The following is a 20909-nucleotide window of genomic DNA, read 5'->3' on the forward strand; positions in this document are numbered from 1 at the left end:
AATGATTTCAATTTCATCATCTGAAATTGTCTTTCCTATCCTTTGACCATTTATCAATTGAGAATGTTAGTTTCTATAAATTAGAGTCAATTTCATATTTTTGGAAATGAGGCCTTTATCAGAATCTTTAACTGTAAAAATGTTTTCCCAGTTTGTTGCTTCCTTCTAATCTTGTTTAATTAGTTTTGTTTGTACAGAAGCTTTTTAATTTGATATAATGTACTTCTATTTGTGATCAATAATGGTCTCTTGTCGTCTTTTCACAAATTCTTCCTTTCACAAGTCTGAGAAATAAATATCCTATGTTCTCCAATTTGTTTATGATCTCGTTCTTATGTCAAATTATGGACCCATTTTGATCTTATCTTGTATATGGTGTTAGTGGGTCCATGCCTAATTTCTGCATTAATTTCCAGTTATCCGCAGTTTTCAAATAATGAATTCTTATCCTAAAGTAGGACTTTTGCCTTCAAACATATATCAAGTTGGATATTCTATCTTGTAAACTAACCTGTTCACTGATATAATAATCTATTTAAGCAATACCAAATGGTTTTGGTGACGCTGCTTTATAATATAGTTTTAGTCTGGTACAGCTAGCTACTTCATTTGATTTTTTTTTTCTAAATTTTTGAGATTTTGGACCTTTTATTATTCCATATGAATTTTGTTGTTATTTTTCAGATTTAAAATATTTTCTTGGAAGTCTGATTGTATATAAATAAATAGATTAGTTTAGGAGATTGTCACTTTTATATATTTATGACCTATCCAGGAGCACTTTTGATATTTTTTCCAATTGTTTAAGTCTGACTTATTTGTGTGGAAAGTTTTGTAATTTAGCCTATAATTCTGACTTTCTTTGTAGATAGATTCCAAATATTTTATGCTGTCATCAGGTAATCTGAATGGAATTTCTTGTGTCTCTTATTGTTGGATTTTGTTGATGTATAAAATGCTGAGATTTATGATTTATTTATAACTGCACTTGCTAAAGTTATGGATTATTTTAATAGCTTTTTCAGAATTTAGGTTTCTAAGTATACCTATCATCTGCAAGAGTGATAGTTTGCTTCTCACTGCTATTCTGATTTTTTAATCTCTTTTCAACTCTTACTGTTGAGGCTAGTGTTTCTAATATATTATATTGAATTAATGGTGACAGGGGCAACCTTGTTTACTCTTAGATCTTCTGGAAAGATTCCAGTTTTTCCATTGCATATGATGTTACTGATGGTTTAAATATATGTCTTGACTATTTTAAGAAAGTTCATTTATTCCATATTCTAAGTGTTTATTAGGAATGGATGTTGGATTTACTCAAATGCTTTTTTCTGCATCTGCTGAGATGATCATAGTTTTTGTTAGTTTGCTTATTGATATAGTTAATTATGCTATTAGTTTTCTAATATTGGAACTCAGCCTTGAATTCTGGTATAAATCTCTACTTGATCATAGTGTATTATCCTGGGGATGATTTTTCGAATCTTTTGCTATATTTTATTTAAGATTTTAGCATCGATATTCATTAGAGCGATTAGTCTATAATTTTTTTTTCTGTTTTCAGCCTACCTGGTTTAGGTATCAGTCATGTCTGGTCGTGAAGAGTGGTAGGACTCTTTCAGTCCCTTATTTTAAAATAGTTTATATGCATTGAGTATTTAAATGTTTGTAGAATTCATGTAAATCCATCTGGTCCTGGGGATTTTTTCTTAGGAGTTAGTTATATTGTTCTATTTCTTTTCTAAGATGGATGTTTAGGATATTTACTTTTCCTCTGTTAATTGCAAGCTATTTTTGAAGGTATTCTTCCATTTCATTTGTTGTCAAATTTATTATAAAGTTGGGTAAATTAATTCTAATTATTGCTCTAATTTCTTCATTAGTGGCTAGTCTCCTTTTCATTTTTAAGACTAAATTTGATTTTCCTCTTTCCTTTTTTAATCAGATTTATAGGGTTTGTCTATTTTGTTGGTTTTTTTTCATAGAACCAACTCTTAGTTTTATTAATTAATTCAATAGTTTTTTACTTTCAATTTTATTGATCTCTCTTGTTATTTTTAGAATTTCAAGTTTAGTGTTTGACTGGGGTTTTAATTGTTCCTTTTCTAGCATTTTAGTTGCAAGCCTAATTGTGACTTTCTTTTTCTATTTTATGCAAGTAAGCCTTCTAGAGATAGAAATTTCTTATTACGCTTTTACGTATCCTCAACATTTTGATATGATGTCTCATTATTGTTATTTTCTTTGGGTGAAGTATTAATTATGTCTATGATTTGTTGTTTCACCTCAATCATTCTTATGTATGAGATTATTTAGTTTCCAATTATTTTTGGTCTACTTTCCCTGGCTTTTTGTTGAGTGTAATTTTTATTGCATCGTGGTCTGAAAAGGATGTATCTACTATTTCTGCCTTACTGCATTTGGAGTCTGAGGTTTTTATGTCCTAATATATGGTCTATTTTCGTATAGGTTCCATGAACTGCTGAAAAGAAAGTGTACTCCTTTCTGTCTCCATTTCGCTTTTCCAGAGGTCTATATATCTAACTTTTCTAGGTATTCTATTTACCCTTTGGCTTTTCTATTTATTTTGTGATTTGATTTATTAATTCTGAGAGTAAGGGTAGATCTCCTCACTATTATAGTTTTGCTATCTATTTTTCTTGCAGCTCTTTAATTTCTTTAAGAATTCAGATGCTACATACTTGTGATATATGTTTAATATTGATAGTTGCTTCATTATTTATGCTACCTTTAGCAAGATATAATGCCCTTTCCTTATCTCTTTTAATTAGATCAATTTTTTGTTTTGCTTGATCTGAGATAGGATGGCATACTTCCTGCTTTTTTTATTTCACCTGAAGTAGTAGATTTTGCTAACTTTTACCTTTTTATTCTGCATGTATTCCTGTTTCAGGTGTGTTCTGTAAAAAATATATTGTAGGATTCTGCTTTTAATTCATTCTTAATTACTTCTCTTTTGGGGAGTTTACTTATTCACATTTATGGTTAAAGTTACTAATTTGTATTACTTGCATCTTGTTAACTTTATTATGCTTTTCTTCCTTTTCCTTACTTCTTTCCTAGATTAAACTTGTGAGCACCTACTTGCTTTCTCACAGCCCTCCTTTTAGTATCCCCTCCCCACCTTAGAGTTCTCCCATCTTGCTTCCTTTTCTCATAGTTTCTATTCCTTCTGCTTAGCTTATTCTTCCTTTTCACTTTCCTTTCACTTTTCAAAGAGATGGGAGAAGTGTCAATATATATTGAATATGTTCTAAAATTTTTCTCTTAAATCACTTATGGCAGTAAAATACCACTATATTCATCTCTCATTCTTTCTCGATATATATAGGTTTCTTTGCTCTTTGTGAGATATAATCATCTTTATCCTCTTTTTCTGATATAATGTCTTTCCACTCTAATTTCTAGAACAAGGTATATATGTTTTTTTATATCTTACAGCAGAAATATAGTTCCAAGATTTCTTTTACCTTTTTAGGTTTTTCTTGAGTTTTATTTGCAGATCAAACTTCTAGTTCTGGTTTTTCACCAAAAATAGTTGAAATTACTTGAGTTTGTTGAATGACCATCTTCTTCTGGAAAAGATGCTATTCTGGTGTGTTATTTTGGTTGCATATGAGTTCTTAGCCTTGAATATCATATTCCAGGCCTTCAATCTTTAATGGGATGCTATAGATCTTGGGTGATCCTTATTGTGGCTCTTTTCATATTTGAATTGGGTTTTTCAGTCCTTGGAGTATTTTTTCCTTTGTTTGAGGGTTCTGACATTTGGCCATATATTTCTTGGTGTTTTGATTTTAGGATCCTTCTAGGGTGATTGATGAATCTCAATGTCTATTTTACCTCTGTTTCTAGACTTCTGGGCAGTTTTCTTTCTTTTTTTTTATTAATAGCCTTTGTTCACAGGTTATATGTATGGTAATTTACAGCATTAATTGCCAATCCTCTTGTTCCACTTTTCACTCTACCTCTACCCTCCCCTAGATGGCAGGATGACCAGTAGATGTTAATTACATTAAAATATAAATTAGATACACAATAAGTATACATGACCAAAACGTTATTTTGCTGTACAAAAAGAATCAGACTTTGAAATATTGTACAATTAGCTTGTGAAGAAAATCAAAAATGCAGGTGGGCATAAATATAGGGATTGGGAATTCAATGTAATGGTTTTTAGTCATCTCCCAGAGTTCTTTCTTCATGCTAGCTGGTTCAGTTCATTATGTCTACTGAAATGATTTGGTTGATCTCATTGCTGAGGATGGCCAGGTCCATTAGAACTGGTCATCATATAATATTGTTGTTGAAGTATATAATAATCTCCTGGTCCTGCTCATTTCATTCTGGGCAGTTCTCTTTGATAATTTCCTGGAAAATAGTGTCCAGGCTCTTTTTTTCATCGTATTTTTCTGGGAGTCCAATGATTCTCAGATTGTCTCTCTAGACCTGTTTTCCAGGTCTGTTGTTTTCCCCAGAAGGTGTATTTCACGTTTTTCTCCATTGTTTGGTTTTTTTGGTTTTGCTTGACTGATTCTTCTTGTCTCCTCGAGTCATTCAATTTCATTTGTTCTATTCTTATTTTCAATGAAGTGTTTTCTTCACTCACTTTTTTTATATCTCTTTGTAATTGTCCAATTTGTTCTATGGAATGTTTTTCCATTTTGCCAATTTTATTCTTTAGAGAGCTATTTCTGTTTCCAGTTCACTAATCCTATTTTTCAAGGATTTTATTTCTTTATCCATTCTGTCTTTAAGTGAGTGGGATGACTTCTCCAGACTCTCTGCCAAGCCTCCTCTCCTTTTCCCATTTTTTCTAGTTCTCTTGTGAGAGCCTTTTAATTTCTTCTATGAGATTCATCTGTGTTGAGGAACAGATGATCTCTCCTGTGGGATTCTACCTGAAGATAATCTGTTTTAGTCTCCTCAGGGTTTAGAGTCTGTTCTCTGTCTGATAAAGCTGTCAATCGTTAAAGTCCTTTAACTTTTGCTATTTTGTCAGAGAATAATCAGAGACAAACTAGCAAAGAAAGGAAAAAAAAAACAAATGGAATCTGCTTTTTGGGAGGGGTGGCATTACCAAGCTTCCTCTACAGACTGAGGGGGCAGCAGCAAGGCACTAGCAGGACTGTGTTGTGCCTGGGCTCTGAGACTCTGAGAGCGTGCTGAGACGCTGTTGGGGAGGGGTGGCGGGTCTCAAGGAACTCCAGCTGTTTGGGGTTGTATTCTTCACCCCCGGTGCTTTTAGCTTCTCTGCTGGGCCACCGACTTGCTGCCAGGGCAAAGTATCCAATCCTGTAGCGAAGCTCTCCCCACAGAGACGGCTGAGATCACACCCCAACCCCCTCCGGTCTGCTCAGCTGTGAGCTGCCTGCTGAGCTCCTGCTGCCGCTGCCTGCCCTCAGCCTGTGCCCGATCTAAAACTGTCCCGCCCTCGAGCAAAAACAGACCTTTCCTGGCAAATCTCAAGTATGTCTTCTCTTGGTAACTGTTTGTGGGTTTTTTTTTTCAGTCAGGCATTAATTCAGAGGCTTGTAATGAGATGGATTCTGAGAGAAAATGCAGAGCTTACACAGCTGTGTGCCTCCTCACCGCCATCTTGGCTGGAAGTACCCATGTATATATCTTGTAAATAAAAAGCTATAATTAAAAAATAAAAAGAAGAGTAAAACTCCAGTGTATCTATCCATCCAGTATAGATATCAAGCCCTATGAAGAGCCAGTCCAGCTACCAAATGACCTATGTATCCCAGCTCAGCAAGTCAATAAAGTATTGATTAATCACTGTGATTAGTGTCAGACACTCTGATAAGGGCTGAGTATACTAAGAAAGTTAAAATGCCACTCTCACCCCTCAAGGAGCTCACAGTCTGATGGAGGAAATAATATTTAACCAACTTTATATAAATGAGCTATATAGAGGATACACTAAAAATATTCAAAAGAAGAAAAAAACAGAGATTAAGGAGAATCAAGAAAACTTCCCATTTTACTGGGGACTTGAAGGAATTCAGAGAAGCCAGGAGGAAGAAGTAAGAAAGGAGAACATTCCAGAAATAGAGGATAGCCAGTGAGAGAGGCCAGAGCCAAGAGATGGAGTGTCTTGTTTGTGCAAAGCAAGGTCAGTGTCATTAGACCAAAGAGAATGTGGTGAGAATAAAATGTAAGAAAACTGGAAATATGGTATATGGGTGTGTGGGGTGACAGGTTCTGAAGGGTTTTGAATGCCAACTGAAAATATTATATTTGGTTCTGGAAGTGACAGGGAGCCACTGGAATTTATTGAGTAGAGAGTGGGAGTATGGGAAACCTGGTCGAACCTGTGCTTTAATAAGATCACTGTGACATCTGACTAGAGGATGGAATGACATGAAAAAGACTTGTAACAGAGAAGTAAACCAGAAAGCTGGTTTGAAGTGATGTAATGGAGTGAAGTAATGAGATCCTGAACCCAAGTGGTTTGTCAGAAAATAGAAGAGTATATTGCAAGAGATATCATGTAGTAAAATAGGCCTTTGTTTCAAGATAGATATTGGAGGTGAGAGCCTGTTTGAGCCTGGGTGATTGGGAAGATAACAGTAATAAGGAATTTCAGAAGAGGGGATCATTTGAGGAGAAAGATGATATCTATTTTTAGACATGTCTGGCTATGTTAAGATGTTTATGGAACATTCAGTTTAAGATATCCAATGGGCAGTTTAAAATATGAGACTGGAGGTGAACAAAGAGATGAGCAAGTTAATTTGAAAATCATCATCCTTGAGATGATAATTGAATGTATGGGACCTGATAAGATCACCAACTCTAAAAGTACTGATGCTCTGTAAAGAGTTAGTCTAGTGATATTCATGGACCAGATCAGCAGCAGCTCTATTCATCTAAAAGATATGGAGCCCTGCAATTAGCAATCCCAATTGAATTTATCATCCAGGTGTGACATCATGCCCAATCGAGAGCTAGCCTAGCCTAGAAATAGAGAAGTAACTTGTCCATCACTGATACTCCACCAGGAATTTCATCAAGACCAAAAAAAAAAATGAAAGAATGTTCAAGCCCTGTAGTTTCACAGTTATGAGTTGTCTTGGTCAGATATGTTTCTCAGTACCATTGTATCTCAAATCTTTATTCTCTCTTTCATGTTCTGTATGTATTTATGAGAATACTCCAGATTTTTATGAGAAATGTTATGTAATTGCTATGCATTGTTTTTGATATGCCCTTTGAGAAAATTTTTTTTAAAGAGCTGTGTTTTGGCTGCTTGTTGTGAGAGACCCACGGCAGTGAAAGTATGTGGGTAAAAGTGTTAGGAGTATTCAACCACAGAGTTATACTGGAATTCAAGATAGCAGTTACCCCATTCGAGTTGTAATGTATCTGTGGTAGTTATAGTTGAAGAGGTGAATCCAGAAGATACACAATAGTATGCACGTGCACGCACGTGCGCGCACACACACACACACACACACACACAAACTTTAACAGAGATCACAATATTAGACATAACCAGTCTAAAGCTGCAAAAGGAAAGGGAAAAGATAAAACAATATATCTGGCTCTCCAATATCCCCCATTCAACTCTTCATTGGAATCAAGCAAAGCAAGATTTACTTAGACTCACAAAACTAGTAAGTGTCTGAGGTCAGATTTGGCTAAAAAAGTACTAGTTTTTAACCCTTGGAAAGCAAAATAAAAGCTGTCTAAGCCAATCTCACCAACAAAAAAATCACTTTTACCGCATCTTAGATTGTCACTGACAGATTCTGAAATATATGATTCTGGCTCCCAAGGCTCATCCTACCACTGCAAGTGGCAAGCTGCCTGCAACTTAACCCATTATAGAAAAATTCAACAAATAGATGTCAGTTGGGATGCTTTCCTGAATCCAACTAATAGATCCTTCTCCACCCTTCCACAAAGTCTCTTTCCTGGAAGTATGGACAAGAATTTAAACCAAAACCAGAAGCCCCCTAAAATTCTGGAACTTTCTGTCCAATTAACCATCTTCTTTGTGTCATATTAAGCATTTTGATATTTGTAATACTTAGATCCTTGTAATATTAAGGACTACTGGCTAATAGAGGAGAAATAAGTTCTTTGTAGTATCCCAGGGAACTCAAAATTCTAGTGGAAAAAAAGATAAGTAAATTATTATATCAGATCTATATTATATCTATATAAATATAACCTGGAAAGTACAATGAATTTTGAATCACAAAAGTTAGAGCCAAGGTTTTATGGTTTCGTGTTAAGAACTTACAATTTCCTTTCCAATGGCAAGTCATTTAAACATACATTTTCTTCATCTGCAAGATGAAAGTGATATTTTCACTGCCTCATTTTTCATGAAAAAAGTGGTTTAAATGCTGCAAAGTGCTACATAAATATAAGCTATTGCTATTGTTACTAATAATTTTAATAAAAGAAAGAAGTGTGATCAGCTAATAAAATAAGTAAAAGTGGAAATACATAAAGGAAGAGAGAATGAGAGTTAAACTTGTATAACATACTTGCTTGGTCATTTCAGAATATTTGAACTTCAGTCTTTTAAAGTTCTGAATAATTGTCATAATTACAGGAATATCTAAAGGTCATTTTTTGGTACTTGTCACAAGTACTGGATGAAATCAAAGTCAAGTACTGTGGTCCATGAATTGAACTCCTTTCCTACAAATTCAATCTCTACTTTCTATCCTTCCCAAATTCAGAAAACCCAATGAATTCTATTGTTTTTTCAATATTCATGCTCAACACATGTTCACAGATTGTAGAAAGCATAAGTAGAATAGAAGGCACATGATTCTTATTTAATGGATGACCAAAAGAGTGCCATGAGTTGATCCATGAGTAAACAAGGTTATTATGACAACAATATAAAAGATGAAGAAGTAGAGCAACCAACTAGAGGCAATCATTAATTCATTAGAGGCAATACAGAGACAATTGGAACCAGAAATACTTATTGGAAAGTTATAGCAATTGTCAGGTGTTGAATTAATATATTCCTGTAATGGATTGTTAGCAGGAAAATAGTGGTACCCAAAGGAGGACAAATTTTTAAAAGTTCAATTTTGTATTTTTGAGGTTGAGGTTCTTGTGTGACATGTAGGTAGAGATTTCTAATGGGCCTGCAGTGATATACATTTGGAGCCCAGAAGACAGATCAATCCTGAGTTTGAGAATCATCTACATTGATATATAAACTGAAGATAAGAAAGTTCATGTGATCAAGTTAGAGAGTATAGAGACAGAAGAAAGCTAAGTATATATACCTATGCCTAAGGTACTTAAATAAATCCTAATTTAATTTAATTGGATAACTTTAAAGCAATTTAAAGCAAATTATTTTATAAAATGAAGAGGTTGTTCTAAATATTCTCAAAGATTTTTTCCAAGCCACATTTCGAAGTATTTGTTGTACTTGCTGTGTTCGAAGCAATATGCTAAGTACTAGAGACAAAGGAAAGAAAATTAGTCCTGTCCTTAGGAAGCTCACAGTCTAATGGGGAAGGCAACATGGAAAACATTACGAACAAAGGAGATATTTATACAAAATAAAATGGAGATACTTTTCAAAGGAAGAGCACTAGTTTTGATGGGAACTAGGAAAACCTTCTTCCAGAAGATAGAATTTTGTTATTCAATGATTTTAGTTGTATCTGATCCTTCATGACACTGTGACAAAGATTCCAAAGTAGTTTGCTATTTCCTTTTCCAGATCATTTTAAAAATGGGAAAACTGAGGTAAACAAGGCAAAGAGATTTGCTTAGGATTAGCTAGTAAGTGTCTGAGGTCAAATTTGAATTTAGATCTTCCTGACCCCAGACCAGCACCTTATCCACTGTTCTACCTAGTTGTTCTAGTTGGGATTTTAGCTGCAACTAAAATGAAACCAGTAAATGCAAGAATTGGAGGTGATGAGGCAGAGCATTCTAAGTAGAGAGGACAGCTAGTGATAATCCACAAATGTAATGAATAGCAGGGAGGACAGTATCACTGTATTACAGAGCCCTATAATTCTCCAAATCATTTACCTATGTAATCAATTGCATTCATCCAAGACTTTTATGAAAGAGATAAAAGAAATATAGGTAACTGAAATGTTGACCACCTCTATGGAACTAGGCTGACCAAGTTTATTAGCTTCAGGCCTATTCACTATAATGGCATAGACTTAGTATAAATCATCTAGTGTCTTAACACCCATCTGATTGAAAAAAAATCCTCCTATACACCATCACTGATAAATAGACATCTTTCCTTTTCTGGAAGATCTCCTTCTTACTCAGGGAAACCTATTACCCCCCTCAGGTGGCCCATTGCACTTTTTAATAGATTTAGTTGTTAGGATTTCCCTCCTTATGTCCAGTCTACATCTGTTCCTAAATCTTCCATTCATTTTTTCTAATTCTGTACCTAGGGAAGAAAAATAACTCCAATCTATTCCACATGAATTTAGCACTTGGATTCTCATTCCTATTAAAATGTCCTTATTCCTGTGGCAAAATAGATTCAATACTCCTGAAACACAGCAGTTTTATTTTGAAATTTCTCTATTCCTGTTCATTAAACATTTTAAAACAAATTCAACCTGAATTTAGAAAATAGTTGCTTTATAAATAACAAAATTATGAAAGTTTACAATTTGAATGGAATGGAGCAGTATGGAAATAGTGATTTCTAAAATACAGAATGGAATTTTACAATGTCTCCTATGAGGATCGTTAATTCAAGCGAAAAAATTACCTAAAAGGACCCTGCAGTCCCAAACAGCTACCGGCACTTTCCTACTGGCTTTCTACAAAAATGTGCCACTGTGAATTTAACACTTTTTATAATCCATCAACTAATCTCTATCACCTGTTTTCGAATGATTATTATTAACAACCAAAGCTTGGTTTAGGTTTTTTTCCTTCTTCAGGTAACCTAAATTAAGGGAGGCAAGTTCATTGTTCTAATAAAATGTCCTCAAAATAGTTGCATTCACACTGTTCTCAAGAATTCTGATGGAAGATTTTGATCATCTGACAAGTAGTGAAACTGCTTTCACCATGAAATATTTTTAGAGGGTACCTTTCATCTAAAGTATTGTAAAAACAAGGGAAAATAGAGTAGAGAGCTAAATAATTAACCACTTAGTCTGATTGACAGACATAGTCATTTCATATAATAGATTTTCAAAAAAAGTCAGCTATCTGTTCTTCAGTTTGCTTTGTTCATAGAGCCAGATGGAAACTTTTTTCTTTCTTTTTGATTGCAAATAACTACAACTATGATATTACAATCAGTAAATCAATTCAGAACTTATTCATTATTTCCACTTTTTATAAAGAATCTTTCCTGATCCTCTCTCAGTTGTCAGTAATCTTCAAATTATTTTGTATATATTTTCTGTATATTTTATGTTTACTTATCTGTTCAAATATTATTTTGCCTCATAGTTTATAAATTCCTTGAAATAAGGTGATAGTTTTTTCTTCTTTTTGTCTCTCCAGAACCTAGAATAATAAATGACACAAAATAGGTACTTATATATGTCTGTTGAATAGATAAGTGGATGAAGAAATGATTTATGGTCCTAAAAAGGGCCAAAATAAAGAAGAGAAAAGAGGAGAAAGAAAAGTCAATTGTGCATTGCAATGAGGAGAAAAGTGAGACAGAGGTCTCTTCATCCTTCAGGTCCATAGTTCAGTAAATAGAATTCTATGAAATGCAGCCCAACAAAAGAGGTAATGTACATATGAGCTAAAGTAAAATACACATTTCATTTTTGGAAATCAAGCCATTTACATCTCATTTCAAATATTTGACTCACTAGCTTTCTGTTATAACATTTTCCCAAGTGGATGAAATCATTTTGCCAGTGTTACCACCTTGTCTTTCATGTCAAAAATTGCGATACAACCAACTAAACAGCTGTGACCAATTCCCTTGTGTTCTACACATGTGTTAGTAAATTGAGCTTTTCTCTGATATCTCCTATGCAATGACTAATAGCAAGTCATATATACACATGCACATTCATATGTACACTGTACAGAATAGTTCTCTGCTTAGTAAATTATATACAACCTACTTTTATTTTGAGCTTTTCTTATTTGCAACTTAAAATAGTTGATTTGTGGATTTTTTTTTTCTTTTGTTCTTACATAACTCAGTATTCAGGAAGTTTCAATCAATTCCCATGCAGAATGATATACAAAATAAATTGCCAACAATTAAAACTCAATTGTTTTTCACCAGGAGTTTTAACAATTTCAAAAAGAATATAAAAATGGCATATACATAACAGAATGTAAAAAGCATGGGACCTTATCTTCATCTTCTTCTAATATTTCTAATTTATTAATAAATGCATTTTATTCTAAAAGGATATTTATGTAAAGTGACTTACTGAGTACTCTTAGGCTAAGAGACTACAACTTAACTCCTAAAAATTCTTTAAGTGAACAACCTAAATTACCATAGCCTGTGTGAACATTTTAAATTTTGAAATAGTTAAGTTTTTACAACTTATTTCAATAACTATTGGTGTACAACTAACATTAAAATCTGTTGGAATCTTTACAAATTGTTAAGCCATTAGAGTTGATAGAGACAATAATTATCTAATTTGGCATGGTTCAATGATTGATTTGATCTTGGAAGGAGATGTTTTGGGCCTGAAACTTGAAACAAGGTACTAAGTCCAACTGATAGACAATAATGTTTGTGTTCTCACCTCCCTTGAAATTCTTAGGGCCAGAGAGCACTCTGGGAGATAACCCAGAATCCTATTCCCTTCAGAAGGAGGAGTTAACCTTTGGGAGATCATATATATGGAGGAAGCTCTTAGAGCTTAGAAGAATTTCTCCAGAACATTGACTGGGGTCGGAGCGGAGCACTCTGGGAAGAAGCCCACACTTCGAGGCAAGAGAGATTCATTGCATCTTCCACCTTGGTGCTGGCTGGAGTCTGAAGGACAAACCTTTGGGTTTGGAGACATTCGGAGGGAGCTCTTGGAACCAAGTAGAGAGATAGGCCTCAACTAACCGGGCTAGTTTGGAAGGAGAAAATAAACATTTGCATTTTTATGAGCTGGCTGCATTTTGGAGTAATTATTGATTGTAACTGAAACTAAAGCTGCCTCCAGAAAACCTCCCCGAGAAACCTGCTCTCCCCCAGAAAGAACCATTATATTATAAAGAACAAAAACACCAACAAAAATCCATTATTTCTGTATTTGGAAATTTGAGGTCTTAAACATGGAAAAAAATCCAGAAACTCTTGGTTGAATTTTTAAAAATGAAAATATCACTAGTAAAAGAAAAACATACTAACTTTAGCCATAAGAAAAAATCCATTTAGATGTATGTTGCTTTCAAATTAATTTAATAACTACTTATTAAGCAGTTACTATGATCAAGGCTCTACTAAAGTAATCACAATCTGCTTTTTAAGACATGAGGATCTCAAATATCCTTAAGTTATTATAATTTCTTATGTTTTCAATGGAAAGTTTTTTATTTCATTGGTTGAAATAACTTGCTCAAGATGAAAATCTAAGAATAGAGGAGAGAAAAAGTCTTTATATTTTTCACCCTATCCCCAGTTCTAACCACAATACTATGTTCCAATATGGCTTATGGAAATGAGGATTAACTATAAGAAAAAAGGCAATTTTTTCATTAATTGATTCAAGATGTGGGATTTAAATTATGAGAGAAGCTCAACCATTAGGTGAAAACAGTTTGCATAAAGTCAAGATACTAATGTCATGTCTGCACAGTACAGAAACCCCAAAATGTGGTTCATTTTTAACAATGGTTCTATTCAGTGGATGATCTCTGTAATGAGGAAAGCCTTCAATATTTTCTTGTATGTCTAGGTTAAAATTGACATATAACATATACTTAATGTTAAAATTGTCATCTACTTATTTTTTAAATTATGAATAGAATGCTTTAGTATATACATAAAGTTTCTTCTGTTCATTTTGAGTTTTGATAATTTTTATTAATTCAACAAAATTAACATAATAATATATAGCAATAGCCAATTCAGAACTTAAGCATACCATATATAATAAATAAACTGAAAAAGGAGCAGTCCAGTTTTTACTTTCTGATCACCATGTTCTATCATCAAAATACCTGAAATTGATGAATTAAATATGATAAAGTACATCTGCCTCATACAAATAGGCATAAGCTATACATAGGATAATTTGAAGGAAAATAATAGAAAACTATAATTTAAAAGAAGGAAAAAAAAAGCCTATTGTCCTTTGAATCCAGAACAGCTACATTTTAACAATTTCAACAATAATAATTGGAGGGAGCAAAGATGCACTAAATATATTTTATGTCTAAATATGAAAATTATATTAATATGTATATGTAAAGATGACTTTAAAGGGACATAAGTTTTTAAAGTAATCTCCAGCCAAGTAGTTGATATTTTTGCACTGCTTCCTAGATTGCTTTCTCTGTCATGCCATGTATTTGCATGATTCTCCAAAGATTAAGAAGGTAAAGGCTTTATTTTCATTAAGGTTCTCTGAGTTCTTTAGAGACAAGAGATATATAAGCACAGAATAGTAATACTTGCTTTAAAGAAAAACACTTGAACATTGGTACCATTATGGGTATAAAAAACAGATGTACAAATCTAAAAGCTTCATTCAATAATTCAAGAGTTTGAAAGTGCTGGGAAGAAATTTGTAACCAAAGATGATAAGAATGCACTATTACACTTGCACTTCCTTGGGACAGAACATTCATAAGTAAGAGTGTGAGTTTCTATGTAGAAGGAAGGAAGGAAGAAAAGAAGGCAGAAAGGGAGGGAGGGAGGAAAGCAGACCGAAAGGGAGAAAGGAAAGAAGGAAAAGAGGGAGGGAGGAAAGAAAGGAAGGAAGGAAGGAAGGAAGGAAGGAAGGAAGGAAGGAAGGAAGGAAGGAAGAATCAACTGATTAATGATGGACAGAAGCAGCTACACCCAAAGAAAGAGCACTGTAATGTGAAAGAAATGAATGTAAATTCTTTGCATTTTTGTTTTTCTTCCGGGTTATTTTTACCTTCTGAATCCAAAAACAGTTCTGAAGAGAACTGTTCAGTTCTGCACACATATATTGTATCTAGGATATACTGTGACATATTTAACATGTATAGGACTACTTGCCATCTGGGGGAGGGGGTGGAGGGAGGGAGGGAAAAAGAACAGAAGTGAGTGCAAGGGATAATGTTGTAAAGAAATTTTTTTTGAAAATAAAAAAAAAAGAAAAAGAAAAAAAGGAAAAAAAAAGAAAATTCTTTACCTCACACCTCAACTATTTCAAAGTTCTACTGTTGAGTCTATCTTCCTTAAGTCTTTCTCTACTCCAATCAGTCCTCCATTCAATCACTAAAGTGGTTTTTCTTTCCCACTCAGTAAACTCCAGTGACTCCTTGTTACCTCCAGAATCAAATAGAAAATTTTGTTTGGCATTTAAAGCTCTTCAGATTCTCATCCTTTCCTAACTTTTCTGTCTTCTTATTCCTTACTCTTTTATACATATACTCTTTAATGCAAATGACCTTATTGATGTTCTACAAATAAGATACCCCATTTCTCAGCTTGGGGGATTTTTTGTGGTTGTGCCCATGCCTGTAGTATACTCCCTATTCATCTCTACCTCTGGCTTTCCTTTTCTCTTCAAGTCTCAACTAAAATCTTATTTTCTACAGGAAACCTTTCCCAACCCTTCTTCATTTTAGTGTCTTCCTTTTATTAATGACATCCTATGTAGTTTGCATATAGCTTGTTTTATGTATTTATTTGTTTATTGCCTCTCCATTAGATTAGGAGCTTCTCAAAGGCAAGGACTATATTTCCTCTCCAGCATTTAACTCTGTACCTGGCACCTAGTAGACATTTAGAAATGTTTATTGATTGATTGAGAAGGAACTAATAAAAATTGAGACTGAGTATAAGAATAACTAATAGAACAACTTCCCAGCAGACACAGAGGAAGTGGAATCAATGCCTCATGTTGATGAGTTATATTTAGCAAGAAGGAGGATTTAAGAAATACACTTATGAGATTGTACCCAGATTCATAAACAAAGATCCAAGGAAGCTCAAAAATGTCTGAGTCACCCTGAGCAACACCTGCAATAAATGCTGAAGTTGCCTTTTACCACCTAAAGAGTAGAAATATCAATTGGCCTCCAGGCCCCAAGTCTAGACTCCTTTCTTTCCCTCTAGATCCAGATAAGAAACCAATAAAAATCCATGGGATTTAACTGATTTAGTGCAAAGGGCACTCCATTCCCTCCAGGACATCTACCTCCATCCATGTAGTCTCCCCAGAAGACTGCCCTGATGTAAATATTTCCTCTTCATAAATCTTTCTTTCTTAATTTTTCTCCCCCTTTTATTTATGCTGCAGTTTGTCCAGTGTCTCCAGAAGCTTTGCCTCCCCATCACAACAGCTCTCTCTTTAGAAGCATGGAAATCCAACACTGTAACAAACAACAGTAGAAGTTGCTCTAATACATCAAATATTTGATTTAAACAATAGAATGCATGGACCTTTCCCTTTCTTTCCAATACCTGGGCTATAACTAAGGGTCTTCCTGAACTGCATGTCCCTCCAATTTTTTCCCTTGGAAACCTAAGCAGAAGATAAGTCCCTATCTTTCTTTGTATACGTAGTCACAACTTTTCTAAGTTTCTGTTAAGACAGAGGGTCACGTAATAATTTGACTGGAGGAAAGGTGAGAGAAAACAGGTTTGAAGAGGTGGGTCAAGGAAGCTTTTCTCTAGTGTTTCAATCTCACACTGTCACTACCTGTAACCAACTCTAGCCCTAGATAAAATTGTGAATTGAATTAAAATTTATCTCTAGGTTCCCAATCTTCTAATTCTTCTTTCTTTCTCCTTTCTAATCTGCAACTCTCATTTTTATCAAAACTCTCAAGAAAGGCTCTGAAGATACTCTTTCTCTGAAGATACTCTTTCCTTCCTCACAGAATCTTTCTTTTAATGGAATCTTTCTCCTTACTATAGCTAACTCTAGTTAGTCTGCTAAACTCCTTTGTAGATTTAGCCTGCCAGTCAATGGTATATTCAGGCATATTCCTTTAATGGATTCTTCCACACTTCTTTCCTTGGAAACACTATTGCTCTTTCAAATCTATTTCGTATTTACAACTCCTGGTGCCTATTTCATCAATTCATTTTGTCTGTAACCTCTTTTCCTAAATAAATGTACCTTTTGGCTAAGGAGAGGAAAAAAAAGAAAGGCCTTGAAATCACACTGAAAATGTAAATGCCTGATATTTGCTTTAGATATTAACCCATCCTCAAACTATGATTAAACACCAATGTCATGATCCTACACATATCACATTCTACAAAGAAAACTTGACTTTTAACAAGATTCAAAATCATTTTTCATTTCACTTACTTTTTTATTATAAATTTAAATACAAAAGGGAAAATTTTCCTTGTATACAGGCAATTGGGGGGGGGGAGTGCCATGTTCACAGCAGAACATAAGAGAAAATTCAAAATATAAAACATTACATTTCCATTTCAAGAAAGCCTATGTAATAAATACTATTGTGTTCAGAGCTGTCCACTTTTACTTCAATTCAAAGTCTTAAAGTAAAGTAATAACCATCCAATATAATTCTATATATTAGCCAGTCAGAACAGATTATTTTTTGTTTGTTTGTTAAAAGTTGGGTGGAGTGAAAAAGAGAATCATTCGATCCCCTCAAATTACATCAGTAGGAAAGGGCCTGTTTTGTTAGTCATATCTCCTGATTTTACCTATATTTGAAGCCAAGTTACCTGTGTGGTCTTGCTAAGCTTTCTTCAGTAGCCTTATAAACACTTTGCATTGCCACACCATTTTAGGACACTTCAAGATGTTAATTCAGATTTATATTAATTTTATGATGACACAAGGCTATGAAAGTATACTAGTTATTAGGACTAGTATTCTCTTAAATCAAGCAGATGAAAAACTAAATATGGATAAAACCACAAGACCACAAATCAATATACTATACCTCACTGAAATTTGCGACAGTGTAATACCTAGAAAGGTCTGAGATTTGAATTTATAGTCATAAAAATATTTGTTCAGCAACATTATACCACCAAGTAATATCCTTAAAGTTAGATAAATACAATTCTGGAGGAAAATATTGAATATAGAATGGGTTAGATATAATCTTGGATCAGGTGGTCAAATATTCATGCAAACATAATGTTAATCATATTTTAATATACATTACTTGTATTGTCTGAACCTCAGGACATGGTGCTATTGGTGAAATAACAAGTCATTAGCTTCAGGAATTTAAATTTGCTAGCAAATCAAAACATAAATATAAGCTGGATATAACAAGGCATCTGGGAAATGAGCCAATGAATAGATTATTGTACCATAGACACTGTATTGATATTACTTCACTTATAATCATTTTCTTCTCATAGAATCTTCAATGCACTGGCAGATGAGGAGAATCTTTGTGACAAATATAATTAGACAAATTTGGGAAAGGGAGGAAATTGGGAGGTATTCTCCCTGCAAGCCACATAAATTAGAGGCCAAAATATCTTCAAACTTTGGTGTGTACAGAAAATATAATGGTGAGAGTCTATCTTTTGGCATTTAAAACAATGTTTTATTGATATAACCAGGCTTCCAACCAAGCCTGAGGCATAACTGTTTGAGAGAATGTTAGCCCCATGTAGAAAACTGGTGCCAGACATTCTTAGGAAGAGACACATGAAAAGGGAGAAAGAAGGAATTTGGAAGATACAGAAAAAAGATGGCTCAACATGTGCCCAATTTTCAGCTTTACTCCCTGAAAATTTCAAGGAGTTTTTCTTTGGTGAAATCAGGTCCTCTCTCTTTATATGACTGACAATTCATTTTTCTCCCTTATTAAGGGTCATTTTTGTTTATTCTTGTTTATTTAATAGATTTTTTTTGGTAGAACTCTTAATTTCTGTTAGTTGTTTTTCTTGGTAGTTTTTCTTGTCATTCCATTTGGGATGATTATTTATGCAACCAGTGTTTGATAAGAAGAAGTTAAACAGGTGGAATGTAATATGAGGATTACTCTTCTCTTAAGAACAATTAAGGGAGTGAATGTTATGGTAAGCCCCACACCTATATATTTATTCCCTTAGACTAAAACTACTTGAGTAGACAAATAGATATAAAGCTCTCCTGATTCACTTCTTGGAGAGAGGTGAGAGAAGGAACAAAATTCAAACATTGATACATCTTTTGTTCCTCTCTTAGCAAGTTTGTTTCTCTTGGAGAGGAGTATCAGAGTAAATACATAAAACATTTTTGGCCTTGTTACATTGATCCTCTTTTATTTGATCTCTAAAAATCAATGGAACTTTCTCCTGTAACAAAGTGTAATTAAGCAAAACCAACCAAAGCATTAGTTGTGATGGAAAACATGGGTCTCAATCAGGGAACTGTCACTGAAGTATGTTTCACTCGCAATTATCTGAAGAAAAGATTTGTCATTATATTACAAGAGTTCTGTCGCATTTGGGGGTTTTCCTTCACATTGCTGTGCTCATGCAAGTTGTTCACTTAATTCTTAAGTAATCTATGTCATTTCACAAATGTTTTCCCAAGTTTCTTGGAATTCTTATTATTTTTTTCTTATAGTAAGGGGTGATGGCAGGGTTCCAGATCTGGAATCAGAAGGACTCATCTCCCTGAGTTCAAATCTGGCCTCAAAAATTTACTGACACATGACTATACTCAGCTTGTTTTAGTTCATCATTTGTAAAATGAGTTAGAGAAGCACATGGCAAACCATTCCAGAATGTTTGCCAAGAAAACCCCCAATGGGGGTTAGAGTCAGAAGCTATTGAAATGATTGAACAACAACAAATGGCAAAAAAGAAAAATTCTAATGAATTCATATGTAATATATATTTTATTCATCTATTTCCCATCAACATTGTTCCCAGTTTTTTGCTACTGAAAATGTGCAACTCTGTATTATTTTTTTGTAAATATGGCATTTTTTCCTTTAGTTAGGGCTTCCTTGAGGTACAAGAGCAGTAATAGTATTTCTGGGTCAAAGTATAAATACTGTTTAGAGATTTTTCTAATGTTATTCCATTTTATTTCCTTAAAAAATGAATTCATAAATCTGCCAACAGTACATGGATGTGTTCTATCTTCTTATAGCCTTTCCAGTATTTATTATTTTTTGTTTCATCATCTTTGTGAATCTAATAGATATGAGGAGAATCTTCAAAGTTGTTTTTATTTGTATCTATTTTATTACTATTATTTTTTAATTATTTTATATAATTATTGATAGCTTGTAGTTCTTTTGAAAATTTAGTATTCATATGCTTTGATCACTTATCTTTTGGAAAATGGATCTCAAACTTACATATTTGTATAAATTCCCTATGGATCTTGGATAGAAAACAATTACAAGAGATATTGTTGTGAAGCTTTTTTCCCCCTCAGTTAATAATTCTCTTCTTATCCTAGGTGCAATAGGTTTAATCTGCTTTTAAATTTTATATACTTAAAATGCTCCATTTCACTCTTTATCACTTCTGTATCTTAATCATTTGATAAACCTCCCCCTAGTCATAACTTTGAAAGGTATCTTCCTACTTTTCTATTTTTAAATAGATAATAGATTATTTTCACTTATCCATTTATATTTTATTGTGGTATGTTGCATAAGATGTTAGTCAAAACATGATTTCCCTCTTTCTCAGTTCCTTTCTAACAGGAAATTATTGCCCACAACAATTTTTGGTCTTGTTAGACGCTGAGTTACTCTTTTCAATTACTTCTAAGTCCTAATTACCTAGTCTATTTCATTGACTTTCATTGACCAGTTTTTCTATTTTT

This window comes from Sarcophilus harrisii, chromosome 1 (assembly GCF_902635505.1).
Source record: "Sarcophilus harrisii chromosome 1, mSarHar1.11, whole genome shotgun sequence".
Lineage (NCBI taxonomy): Eukaryota > Metazoa > Chordata > Mammalia > Dasyuromorphia > Dasyuridae > Sarcophilus > Sarcophilus harrisii.